Here is a 14,852-nt window from a genome sequence, read left to right as displayed (position 1 = left end):
TCAAAGCCTCTTAAGCGGCTATGAGCTTATGATTAGATTAAAAACGGATGTTTAATTATTACATCTGCTATGATACGTTTAATCTGCACAATTGATATGTTTCAAAAAAAAAATCTCCGATATATTAATTAAGGATCTTTAAAAAAGTTATAACCTGAATTTTGTAAAAACTGAAAAAAACATCATCTTATGTGGCACTTGTGTATGCCTTCTAAATCATATTTCAAATAATTCTAGAGCACCTTGTATAAACTATAGTCTAAAAATTATACTCTCTAGCAAAATAATATTTCACAGGCTATAGTTGGTCGCATATATCAAATCTTTATTGTTTCGCAGGCTTTACTTAAATAAAACCTACAGAATTACCTAATGTGATTAAAAAATATATATAACAATTAATGATTTTAAACAATAAAGATTTGATAACAATTTGTATATTTTTTTATCATTTTTGTTTATTTATTTATTAATAAAATAAATTATATAATTACATTAATCATATAATAAAACTGTTAAAAGTCTCACATAAAATTTTATAATCAAGGTTTAAATTTTTTTCTATATTAAGATACAATGATTATAAGACCATATGAAGAAATAATTTTATTTTAATAGGTTGTTATGTTAACATATATATATATATATATTTCATATCGTTTAAATTAAACTATACATCGTATGAAAATGTATACTTATATTTTGATATTTGCATTGAACATATATTGAAAAGTTAATATTTTAATATTGAAATCTTCATTGTTTTTTTAAATGATTATAATTTATTAAAATTATCTCACATTAAAAAAAAATCATTGGTGTAAAATTTCGTTACACAAATATGCAAATAATCATAAAATCATATGAGTAGAAACTTCATTTAATAAATATACATATTAAAAGTGTACTATATATATATGTTACTATCATTTAAATTTAATTATATATCATATACAATATATAAGATCGATTGTTTTGATTTATTTACCCTAAAATGATTGTAAATAAACAAGAATGATAGTTTGATTTATATGCACAAGCCAATTTGTTACATAATATTAACTGATTTTTTATTTATTTAATATATATACTTATTATTTTATTATTTCATAATATGCAGAAAATATAAAATAAATAATAAATATAAGATATTTATTCTGCAAAAAGTGCAGATCTTAACCTAAGTATGTTTCTCTTTAATTATTTTAAATCATAGGCATTTTCTAAATCTCAGGTCAAAACAAACAAACGAAATGAGAATAAACTTCAAAATCAATATTTATATCAAACAATAACCAAAATGAAAAAGAAAAAATATTGAAGATAAATATGATTGGCACGTGAACGCATACTTCTCATAACCATAATTAATTTTTAAATTACTAAATCATGATATAGTACCGAGCTGACATAATATAAATTTATTTTTCCGTATAATATTTTATAAATTATTTTTATATAAATTTTTGACCTAAACGTTAGGTTTTATTGTCATACTCAAAAATATTGTAACATTTCACAAATTTAGAAAGTTTTTTAAAAATTAATATTTTCACTTCATATATTTATATTATCGAGTAAATAATTAAACATTTAGTTTTTGTTTAATTTTTAAAATAAACTATATAGTTTAAAATTTGTTTTCATTAGTTTAAGGTAGTAAAGGTTAATCATTGTTAGATAATATGATTTTTGTTATTTAAAATTTTTTTTTTATAATTTTAAAAGTTAATATCAACAAATGTTTAAATTATTAACATATGGAGGTATAATATTACAACATTAATTATATCTATTTAATTTATGCTATCTATAAATCCAATGGATCATCTATTATTTAAATCCAATTATTGATAGCCCAATAAAAATTTCTGGTAGACCCAAAATTTAAATGATAAGATTAGAGATTAAATGTAACACTAGATTTTGATCCGCATTTTGAAAGCGCGAGATAATTTTGGTTTAACAAAAATTTTTTATTAGAAATTATAATTTCAAAATTTTTATATATGTTTTGAAGTTAGAAATTTTTTTTTTAAGGTGTGCTAAATTTGTTGGGATAGGAAAGAATTATGTCCACCCTTTATATTATTTTAATTTAAATAACTGAAATTTATATGAAAATATTTTATTAAAATTGTAATTTTTAATTTTGCTAAAACAACACAATTTAGTGTTTTATGTTAAATGTATGAATAGAAAGTGCAATTTTATTTTGTGACATCCATTTGTGTTTGTGAAAAGTAATTCAAAATATATACTACGAAGCTCTACTTATATTCTTAGTAGGTTCCAACTTATTTCATGACATGAGAGCGAAGAAAATTACAATATATTTTAACCCATTTTGTATTGGTTACATTTTTATAATAATATTATAAAATTGATAATATTTTTGTTCAACCCATTGTATTTTACATAATTAATAGAAGAACCACAAAATATGAAATTATAGAAACATCAAACACAACTTGATTCATTGTATAACTTTTTTTTTGCTAAAGAGATTCATTGTATAACATTATAACTAAATAAAAAATATCAGCTAATTTATTTATTTTATTTTTAAGTACAGATATATTAATATAATTTAATAAATAAAATAATCTGTTAACATTAAGTACTTTAAATTAAAAATTGTCTGCATGGTAGGTACTATATTACGTTTTGGAGTTTAATCCAAAACCTATAAACACAATCTCGGGAAAAAATGAGTTACCAAAAATATGAAAGTATATTATTTTGAAAAATTATAGATATATCTTCGACTTTCCTCAAAATAACATTGTTATCTGTTTCTTAATGATTCCTAAAATTATGGAGATTTTATTTATATGCAATTTTTTTAATAAATTAGCATATATTCATTATTAGTTCTTAAATTTTCGTAATGTAAATCATTGTTTGAGATAAATATTGACGTAAATGGTCAAAACTTAAAGGTTTTGTTCTAAATTATTGTAGAACAACATGTGTTCATGGTATATATAAGAATCATGATTAAAAAGCTCATTAAATTGCAAATATCGTGTACATACATGTTACCAATTCAAGTTTCTTTTGTTATTGTTGCATTTTTTTTAGATATGTATCAGTTGTGAACCGTTTATACATATTTTGTGGAGTAAGAGCAAACAAACGTATAATTTGAAGGATCATGAAATAATGTGTAAAAATGGTGCAAGATGAAAATGAAGAAGGAGAAAGAAGAAGGCAATTAAGTTCAAAAAAAAAAAAAAAAGAAGGCAACCCCTTGAAAAAAAAGGAAGAAGAAGACTATATAGGATGTTTGATTTTAGGGAAAATTAGAAGATTGGGCAACTTTTAAGTTTGAATTAGAAATTTGGGCAAGTCTATGTTTTAATTAGGTTGTTGGGCAACCTAGTAGGAGAGAGAAGAAAAAGTGGACAGTTTTAACCTTTTTGTCCAACAATTTTGAGCTGAAATTCGTGGGACCAGACTGTCTTTTGCCCAGAAAAACTTGTCTCAGGAATACCGACACACGCGCGCCGGATGTGCGTGTAAGAGACGAATTGAATATTATATTATTTTAATTTCAGAAGGAAACATGGTATTGAGCTTCGTTTTTGGGCTATTTGACCCCAAAACTTGAAGGCCTTATATGTGATGATTTCTCGCGGGAAACAACGGCTCCAAGGTGGACGAATAGCCATTAATGACTGGTGACTTTGGAAAACATGTGTTTTACTTTAATTTATTAATTAAAAACAGGGCAACTATTAATTATTTAATACAAAAACGTACGAACCCTATCTCTTTGCCTGTCTCCTTGTTGAGGAGTAAAAAAGGCTACCGAACAAGGGAACTTGAGGCAGCGAATTTTACACACAGAGGCATGAGCTGCATCCGATATGGTGAGGGAGGAAAGGGTATGGCAGATGGTGGGTGTTCTGTATCTAGCATCGAAGGTAAATCATATATAAGCCGTACACCATTGTATTTATGACATTATAGTTATTGCTGAAATCATTTATTACAGATTTGAGGGTGTTCGGAATTCAAGTGTTTTTTTGTGCGAAACTATATTTATTGCTTCTGATTAGCACATTGAATTTTTAAATAAATTTATGTTTTTTTTTCGTAGGTGTTCACGATTCATACATCGTTGTAATCTCTGAACGGTGGATTATGTACGACACTGGTGACTGGGATTTTAAACTTGATAGCGACCGTATGGGGAGGGCTGTCTATGCGAAGTTGATAACTTCTGTTGAAGACTTGAAGCGGGCCATTATTGAGTCATACGGTCTAGTTGGAATGTATGTTGCCGTTGAGATGTCATATTGGCTTGGTGAACACGGATCTTGTGCTGTTGGTGAAAGAGAAGCTCCTGTTCAAATTTCCAAAGATAAGGATTTCGACTTGTTTACTTCGGCACGTAAGGTGGACAAGTACATCAACGTATTTGTCACATTCAAAGAGGAAATATATGGGAAAATCCATTTTCTGAGGCCAATGGGGAATCTTTTGAAGTCCAAAGAATTTGCCAGCAGCAACGAAATGCAAGTTGGGAGTACGTCTGCTGATGTGCACACCCGGAATGAAGTTAATGACGGTGAGACTGATTTGACCGAAGATGAAATAATTCTGATGGGAGTTGCGGAAATTGAAGCAGTTTATGCCTCAAATGGTTTTGGGATGCGTGAAGTGGATGGAACTGCATGTGAAGTTCAGAATAAAGTGGAGACGACTGAAGATGCTGCGTTAGGGGAAGGCGAAGATGCCGACGATGAGGATTATGATTACAATTTATGGCATGATTTTGTTGGACGAAATTGCGAATGGGACGATGATAAGGATGAGGATGGAGGGGTAGGTGGTGGTGGTCGAATGAACGTTGCATATGGAGGTGTACGTGGTGAGGTGGTGACTAAAACGAGGAGTGGACGAACTAATCCTTCTTCAAACAAAGGCAGTGGTTCATCTACAAACAAACAGCGTACCACAAACCCACCATCAACTTTTGAAGATTACGTAGATGAGGGTAGAGATTACATAGGCTCATCTAGGATTTCGATGGAGAATATTGAAGAAGCAAGTAACAATTTAGGTGTCAAGTCAAGTGATCAAGTGGCCGACACTGAGAATCATTCAGATCCAAATCAAGAAGAGGACCCAAGTTTGGACAACAGCTCCCAAATGTTGGTTCTCCAGACTCCTTCAAAGCCGTTCAACATGCATACTCGGGAAGTTGACGACAGTGATGATTTCGTTGGGCAGGTCCCTCAATGTGTTTCGTCTAGACCGACACATGATATCTTTTTCATCTTTCTAAACACATTCTCTGTTACCAAAAAATTAATTAATTATTTTCGTAATATATATACTACTCTGTTGTCATTTAATATCTTTCTCATCTTTCTAAACACATTCTCTGCAAACCTCTTTCTCTGCAAACCTCTTTCTCTGCAAAACTCTTTCATTCCAAAAATGGTGCCTGATATCAGCCAGGGCAAAATGACCGTCACAAAATACAAACGATTCTTTTACAGTTTGCCTATAGTCGGCGAACGCACCGAGCAACAGTTGATCCTGTTGGCCAAGGCCGGTTTGAAGGAAGAGATCCGCGACGGTCTGGAAACTGAGGAGTTCGCCACACTCGAGGCCCTGTTCGAGGAGGCGGAGGAAGTCGAGGAGGGGTTAAAGGAAACACCTCCATCCAGCCCTCGCAAACGCCGCCGCACAAGCCCCGATCACCGCAGTAGCAAACGTGCTCGCAAGGCGGAGAGAAAAGGTGACCCGGAGGATGAGGGTTATGGATACCCCGGCGAAGAAGAGACGGGGTTAAAGGACGATGAAGAAGGTCACTACTGGGAGTGGATGCAGATGGACACGGACGTGGATGACGACGCTTCCGACTGGACCGACGACACATTGGGTTCTGGGCAGTTCAGGATGGACAACTACCCAGACAGCTCCGGCACCGACTCCAGCACCTCCGACTCCGACTAGGAACCTCCTCCTCTTTTAATATTATTAAATATTTTGAATTTTATTGTTTTTTGTAATTATGTTGATCTTTTTTTTTTTGAACTCTTTATTATATTATATAATAAAATTTATGATTTATGTTTATTATTGCTGTCTTTTTATGCATGTTTAATATTGGTAAAATTAGGAATTGCTAATTATACGAATACTGACGGTATACGAATACTAACGGTATTTGAATACTGACGGTATTCGAATACTGACGGTATACGAATACTGACGGTATACGAATACTAACGGTATTCGAATACTGACGGTATACGAATTCTAACGGTATTCGAATACTGACGGTATTCGAATACTGACGGTATACGAATACTGACGGTATACGAATACTGACGGTATTCGAATACTCACGGTATTCGAATACTCACGGTATACGAATACTCACGGTATTCGAATACTAACGGTATTCGAATACTAATGGTATTCGAATACTGACGGTATACGAATACTCACGGTATACGAATACTGACGGTATTTGAATACTGACGGTATTCGAATACTTAAGGTCTACGTATACTGACGGTATTCGAATACTTAAGGTCTACGAATAATTCCATTAATTACTCACTTTTATTACTTAACATTCATAACTAGGGATGTCAAATGGACTGAAACCTATTAAGTCCAAATTAGATGGGCTAAAACCATTTGGACATGGACGTCCAATTTGGAATGGTTTATGGTTCTATTTGGAAGGGTCTGTTTTGGAATGGTCTTTTTTTTGTGTTTGGACAATTTGGACTAGGTACAATTTGGACTAGGTACAATTTGGACTTAAGATTAATGTCCAATAAACTGCTTTGTCCACTGCTTTGTCCAAAGGACATACCCATTGGACATGGACAGCCCAATTGACATCTCTATTCATAATTCCATTAATATTTATCTTTACTCACATTTCATTGATTAAACGGTATACGAATACTGAAGGTATACGAATACTGAAGGTATACGAGAGAAAACATATAACATTGACGAATACTTTAGGTCTACGAGAGAAAACAGATAACATTGACGAATACTTAAGGTATGCGAATACTTAAGGTATGCGAATACTTAAGGTCTACGAATACTTAAGCTATACGATAGAAAACATATAACATCGAGGATAACATAAATAAAGTCCTAGAGGATGTGAGAAATGTTGCAGCATATCCAAAATAGCCTGCAGTTTTTACAAGAACCTTCAAAATCGACTGTGTAATCATGGCCATAAAGGCAGCTTGGTGACTTGATTACCTCATCATCCGGAAATTTGAAAGATGCACCATATCTGTTCATGTATGGCGCTCCAAATGATATCAATCGCCACTCTAGATCAGCTCCCAGTCCAACTATCGCATCCGAGCGAAGGTCATAGTGATTAGCTTCGAACTGCTGAAACAGTTTACTGGCTTCCTTGTCATTGCCAATACACACGTTGAAAATGCCGACTGCTAAAGTTGATAAATCATGATTTGGGACATTTGGTTGCAATATTCTAATACATTTCTCAGGACCTACGATCAGTGCTGCATAGAGCCCTTCATAGTAGATAGCGTTTGTGTTGCCAGCTGTTACGCACTTGATGAAAAACTCTCGAAACTGACCACCAGTGCAGATTTGACATGTTGCAAAGGTGACCATTGACTGAACATTACACTTCCTTAAGACGGAGGGTTCGTGGACAAGTGCATAACCGCGTTTCCCAGCCCGCAAAATACCACCAAGATAGTAGAATGAATCCGCTCCCACCATCTCTATTATTTTACACAAAATTTCTTCTGGAAGATTGGGGATGTTTAGAGATGCCATACTATTGAGTTCTGTTGGAGATGTTTATCAGAAGCATTGAATATGTATATATAGAATAAAGAAATAAACAAAGGAGTCTTATGAGTTACTAGGAAAGTTATTGTCCCCTCTCACATTTTGTACCTAACACACTTAGAGAAATAGTTATTGCAATCAATTTTTAAATTTTACACTAATACTTATTAAATGAAACAGTAAAAATACCAACTACTTCTGAAATTGTTTTCCTTTGAAACAAATAACTAACACACTATGGTGAGATCTTGCATGGATATTATACTCTAATAACCCTAAACCCTAAACCCTAAACACTAAACCCTAAACACTAAATGCTAAACCCTAAATCCTAAATATATAAGAAATACGATATAAAACCTTCAAAGATAAACTGATCTGTTTGAATTATAGTGTCTGGATGAATGAAAAGATACAATAACCGTTAACAATTCGGTTTAACAAACGAAATGAAGCAGGCAGTATACACGTGTTCAACCATCGTTTTGAATTTTTGTGTTTCCAATAAATTCTTCATAGGTATCCATCGCGTATTTCTGATGGAATATGTCCACCTTTTTGTCATCGATCTGCCCTATATCCTCATAGGAGTATCCCGCTGCATGCATTTCCAGAAATTTGACCGCGCATGGTCCACAGTCGCCAGACCTTTCGTTGAAGTAAATATTGTCTGGACGCACCCATGAAAATGCTTGGTCTTCTTCAGGATGACTACTATCGGAAGGAGGCGAAAACGCAGCTAAGACATGAGGCAATGCGCGTAGAAGATAAGCCATGTGCTTGTTCACCTCATTATCGGACTCATTAAGGAGAATGTTGCAGTCCAAAATCTCCACTTGTCTGCATGTCAAGTTGATCACAAGACCAACCCAATGATCTTTTCCCCACATCATTGGGGCGTACACCCTGTCCACATCAACCAACAACACCTTCTTGTCATTCCGACACGGCGTTTTTCCGGTGAAACTGAAACTGACAAGCCCTCCCCAGTTGAATCCCAATTTATCTGAGGCCTTCTCTAACTCTGCGAACTTTGATATGATGCCCGCAATACTGAAGTAGTCTACAAATCTGCACCTCCGACTCAGATAATTGCGTCCATGTCGCCTTACTAGCATACTAATTAGCACAGAAATGTGCTGAAAAATATGTACAAACCATTAGAAAAATATGTACAAACCACTTGAATAAAACGGATTAAGTTCTGATGAATGGAATACCTCGGTACTGACCCAATTTGTTGGCCGCGCATCCGACAGGAAGAACTTATTTGAGACATGGATCCCAATAACAATTTTGAATTCCCTGAAATTTGAGAACAAACCAAAAGTCAATATTAAACATTTGACAGTCCAAGAAATTTATACAGTATATCCAAACAACTTACTGTGCCGGTTTCTCGCGGAGAATTGACTGAAACTCTTGAAACTGCGCTTTCTCCAAGTCTGCTAAGGGCGTATATTTGGGTTTCTTGCAGCTTTGGAAAAGCTTCTTCAATCTCTTGTCTGGGGTGTACACTCCTCCAATCTTTGTTGAACGTCTCGGAATACGCTTCGTCTGGAGGTCATCTTTTTTGGTTGAGCTTATTGGAATACATTTCCCTTCTAGCTCTGCTTTTTTTAATGACCTAGTCAGATATCGACTCAGCTTCGAATTCCCAACGTCTGGTGTGCGACATTCAGTCATCGGATCATCCTCTGGTGGTGTCTTGTAATCTTCAGAATTTATCGGTGACGCTTTACCACCTTGTTCCTCCGGCGGAAGGACGTAAGATTCAGGATGAGACCAAACGGTAAGCATCCTACAAGTGTTCTCCTGTGGATCTTTATTGACATTGTCACTCCGTGTCCCCTTTTCAACCTCTTCTGCTAACAAATTTAGCCCTGATATTGGAGACTCATCTCCCCCCTCGCCCTGACAACGTTCAGATATAGCTCATTCAAATACTTCGATTCAGATGTAGTTTAACATTAAAATACCTAATCAACATAATCTGTACACCTGGCAAAATTTTCTGAACACTTGACTAACTAATATGAATACCTCTGATCTCTCACCTGAAAACTATCAAACAGATCAGTATACCTGACTACTTAAGCTGAACACCTCTTAAATTAACCTGAATACCAGACCAAACAAATGAGTATTCCTGTAAACCTCATAAATTAACATGAATACCTGAACTATTAACCAAAAATACCAGACCAAACAAATCAGTATTCCTGTACACCTCAAAAATTAACCTGAATACCTTAACTAAATAACCTGAATACCTGACCAAACAAATAGCATTCCTGTACACCTCACTAACTAAAACGAACAACTGATAATCTACGCTGAATACCTGGCCAAACCAAGCTGAACAGCAAAACATAATATATCTAGAGCCTATAAATTCATTGTTATAATCTATTTACCTCCAACGGTTCCGGGAGAGTCGGTTTTGCTGGCTTTGATACAATTTCTGGTCCAATCGGCGTTGAAACATCGACTTCTGGAATGTTTGCCGACTTCGAGAAAGAGGGGCCTTTGCCCACCATTGAATTTACCTACACGTTGAATTTTCCTCAAAAAAGTTAGACCGGGATTCAGGCATTGTTTATCATTAAAAATTGTAGGAGCAGTTTGATTACCTTTTCCCAGAAGCGAGCATTTGGCGTACGACCATCACAATGATTATCATGCATTCTCATCGTCTCATCGTCGCTAAACCCATCGCCGTTGTTCTTCTTGTGTTTCTTACTATCAGACCAAAATATTTCAGCTTCATCATTACCATCACCACTGAACGGACGTCGCTTCTTTGGACCTTCCATGCCGGTAGGGTAAGCGTGACTGTTGTCTCTGTTTGTTTTACCGGCTGCTGTGTTTTGCGGAACCGTGAATGAGCCTCCCCTATCATGATGCAACCAGTCAAAAATCTCGTTCCGAAAATTTACCCAACTGCGTTTTCAGTTCAACTCGTATCCACTCTTTCAGCTCTTGCTCCTTATCTGATAAGTTTCCTGGTTCAGCCTGTTTACATATCCCACGACGAGGTCGAATAGGACGCTGAGGCGCCTGAGTCGAACTTCCAGGTTCATGATATGCTTTTCCAAACCGATTAGACGGCTTTTGACACTTCTTTTTGACACCAACACCTTCAGCCTTTTCGGCTGCCCTTCAGAGGTGGAAGGGATGAATCACCTCCTCTAAAGTCTGTTGCTTTGAACTCGTGCCCTTCCCGCATTCGACGAACTAAGTTATCTATTTGGGGATCGATTACTTCTTTCTTCCACTTTGGATCCCCACCTTCATCTGGGATTGAATACGTAACAATAACCTCAAACAAAGAACACAAACATTCATAAGTACACAAAGTTTGAGCGTCTTAACTTCTGTTTTGCAAATAAGATAGACAACAGCATTGTACCTAAGTTTGGGTTTCCACCAGAAGTATGTCTTCAAAATTCAGAAGTGCATTTGTTGAGTCGCATCCTTCTGGTTCTTGCAAGAAAGAAGTGGTTTTATTAGGTTCGGGAATTTTCTCAAGCAATGAGGGGATAGCTTTAAAAGCAAAAAGTTGCAGCGCCAGAGGGAACCCATAACACGCTGTTGACTGCTGTTTCAAACGAAGGCGCATGACCGAAAGGGATTTATCCATTTTAGAAGGATCAGAAGGTTGAGGTGGTCTCAATCTAGACAGAGTGCTGACGAATGCCTCTCTCCCCCATGGATATTGAAGAAATGATCTGGTGTCTTCCAGCATCTCGACGTAAGCAGGCGTCACACGAAGAAGTTTGTGACCACAAACCAGGAGCCCATCTACAAGCGCAATGAGAGCTAGTGGCAACCGCTTCCACTCAGGAAGACTAGGCTGTTCAAGCATACGAAAAACATTTGGTACAGTCACGTCTTCATCTTCAGTTTCAAACAACTCTTTCCACATACGTCCAGGTGTGGCATCGATAGATTCTGACCCGTTTCCAACTTTTTCCCTTTCAGGCTTGCATTTCAGCCCCGTGATGTCTCCTAACTCACGCAGAGAAAAGCGTAGTGACTTGTCTGCAAACAAGAACCAGAGCTCATATAGGCGCATCGTAACCAGCTGACGGCTGAGGAGAGAATGTACAAGTTTCGCAGAGTTTGAGCAGCGCGATACAGGTAAGTGGAACAGAGCTCCAAACTGACTTCCTAGCAGACAATTCATTTCAGGGGAGCCTCTTAGCAACTTCACTAACGATCCAATGATACTCGCCTTTGAATAGATGTTCAGTCGAGGTTTGCCAGGATAGCAATTACGTGCGAACAGTCTTTCCGGGAAAGTCGGCGTGGTGACAATAAATTCCGGCTCGGTGGATGCAGCTTCTTCTTGGTCGGTGGATGCGGGTTCCTCTAGTTCGGACTCCGTGCTAGATACTGAAATACAATGACCAAATCCAGACATTTACCCAACGCTTTATTTTTAAAAACTTTTTCCAAAGAATTTCACAGCGAAGCTTAGCGAAAGGAGATACCTGCATAACGAGACGCAGTTTTGCCTAGTCGGGGAATTTTCTTGGGATTTGCTTCTCTATCACTGGCGCATTGACTACGAGTCACCCTCCTCGAGGGCGTTACACTGGAGGGGGATACCATGCCGATCTGGGTACAGTCGAGAGTGGTTCTTATGTGGGATTCTTCTTATGTTTGGTTCTCAATTGCAGCTGTTTAGAGGTGTTTCTGGTATATTTTGATATAAGGGATGTTTTGGTTTTTCTAATTTCCTTCTTTTTTATTCTTTTATTAGGTCTTTTTTTGATTTTTAAATAAAAAATCAAGAGGTGGCACGGTCGTAATACCAAGAACCACGCGCGCCCACTGTCGACATTTCACAAGTCTGGAAAAGGCGATTCGCCCAATCTTCTAATTTAAACTCGAGGTCGCCCAACTCCCTAATATCAAACTTGCAATTTGCCCAATTTGCCAATTTTTTCTTGATTTTATGCCATTAAAGCAAGATTAACGCATGCACAGTTTTTTTTTTGGAAAATTGGAGAAATGAGACACTCTCAACTTTTATTTGTCCTTTTAGGACTTCTGATATTTTTGGCAATTCTAGACATGTTTTACCCTTCTTTTATGGGAAAAATAGTAAACTGAATTTTAAAAATGTAAAACAATATTAAAACTACTGGAAACATAAGTATGACAATATATATGTTTAATTTTTTTTTTGAAAAAAGCTGAATCATATTTTATTTTATTTTCTAGCTACAGTTAGAAAACGCATTCTAGTAATCTACTTAGTATAGAAATCGGATACTAAGTTTTATACATAGATATATCAAGGGTATATAGCGTAAACTAACCTTTCTTATATATTCTAACGAAGCTATAATATGTTACGTTATAATCAAGAAAATTGTCTTCAATCTACCTACAGCTTGATAACGACATATAGCTACAACACAATAATATACCTTATCTATATTATTTGTCATAATATGTTCTGCCTTTTACCTTATGTGACGCTTAAGGAAGAATATGTTTCTCATCTACTCTACTATGTTCTGCGTAAGGTAGGATACATATTCTAGACAAATCCGGAAAATATGGAAACTTCCATATTCGGTTAAAGATGTTTCCTAAATCTAAAATAAATCTACCCTAAATCTGTCATAGAATATTTTCTCCCACGTTTTTCTCCTACTACCACGATCTTTCTCCGATCTTTTTCTCTTTGTACTGGTGTAAATCAAAAGGAACGATTTGAACAATGAGCCGTGTTGTTGAGGCTGATAGCGTTAAAAAACAAAAACAAAAGAGACTCTGCTGGAGATCAATCCCATAATCTCTGGTTGTGTGATATACCCTAGACCAGTGCCTTATCCATTGTGCCACAAAGTCTAATTGTTTGTTGTATGATATATTTAGCTTATAGACCTTTTAAACCCAATTAAAGAACATAGAGAAGAAATGAACCAAAATCTAGTTTGAACAATTCAAAGGTGTATGAATTCCCAAAACTTAATTTCTCAAAAGTCAAAACTGAAATGAAACAAATCTAGACTGAACACAGTTGAATGATACATCATACAGAAAAAAAAAGTTGAAACTTTGTAACAGAAGAAAGATTCATATTCAAGAAAACAAATAGAAAATCACCAGAAACTTAGGTACATCCTCAGAAACTCCTAACACAATTCAGTTAAAGAGACAACTTATTGGCACTTATTGACCCTACGGAAGATGATAAAGTATTGTCTTTTGAGAAAATAAGAGAAATGTGCGATGCAAACATTCATTATAAACCTTGTTTAATCGTCAAACAATGCCTTCTGCAGTTTTCTCTGCCTGTAGCTTCTTAGGACGGGCACCTTCGGCTTTATCTTCCTCATAAGCTGCAACATGAACTCCAAGAGCCGCACGACCCGACAGGTCAAGGTTCTGTGACCAAGCAGCGTCCCATTCCACAGCCTTCGCTGTACTACATGGTACACTTGGACCTCCTGGCACAGTAGCTCTAGCAGCGCTCTGCTCATTATATGTACATATCAGATCAAAGATCAAAGACAGTCCAGGCAAAGAATGAAGTAGAACCTTAGGGATGAATTTTCCAAAGATGGCTCTATTAGAAAACCTTCGGTAGATAAGGATTCTTCTCATCATCAAAAGCAATGCGTAACACCCATTTTTCGATCCTTTCGATGTCAGGCCTGATATGCAATGTGGTTTAGACCAGATCTTACATGAAACTGTGAAGGGACCGTCCGACGAAACATGTAGTGAGAGAAGAATACCGTCCAACGAAACCGTAGAGAGAGAAGAGGACCGTCTGACAAACCCAAGAACAAATCCTCAATTCGCTGATTTGTATCTGAGAACACAGAGAAGAAAGATAAAAACGAGATTAGAGACAAAAAAATTGATGATTTACGATGAAAAAAATAAGGATTCTCCACTTACCCTAAATTGCCATTGAAAGGGGTTGAAGGCTTGAAGGTACACGGCAGAGAAGAAGGGAAGTGAAAAAAATATTAGGGTAAACAAGTTTTTAATCCTTT

The sequence above is a fragment of the Brassica napus genome, chromosome C7 (assembly GCF_020379485.1).
Source record: "Brassica napus cultivar Da-Ae chromosome C7, Da-Ae, whole genome shotgun sequence".
Lineage (NCBI taxonomy): Eukaryota > Viridiplantae > Streptophyta > Magnoliopsida > Brassicales > Brassicaceae > Brassica > Brassica napus.
Note: the sequence above shows the minus strand (reverse complement) of the source record.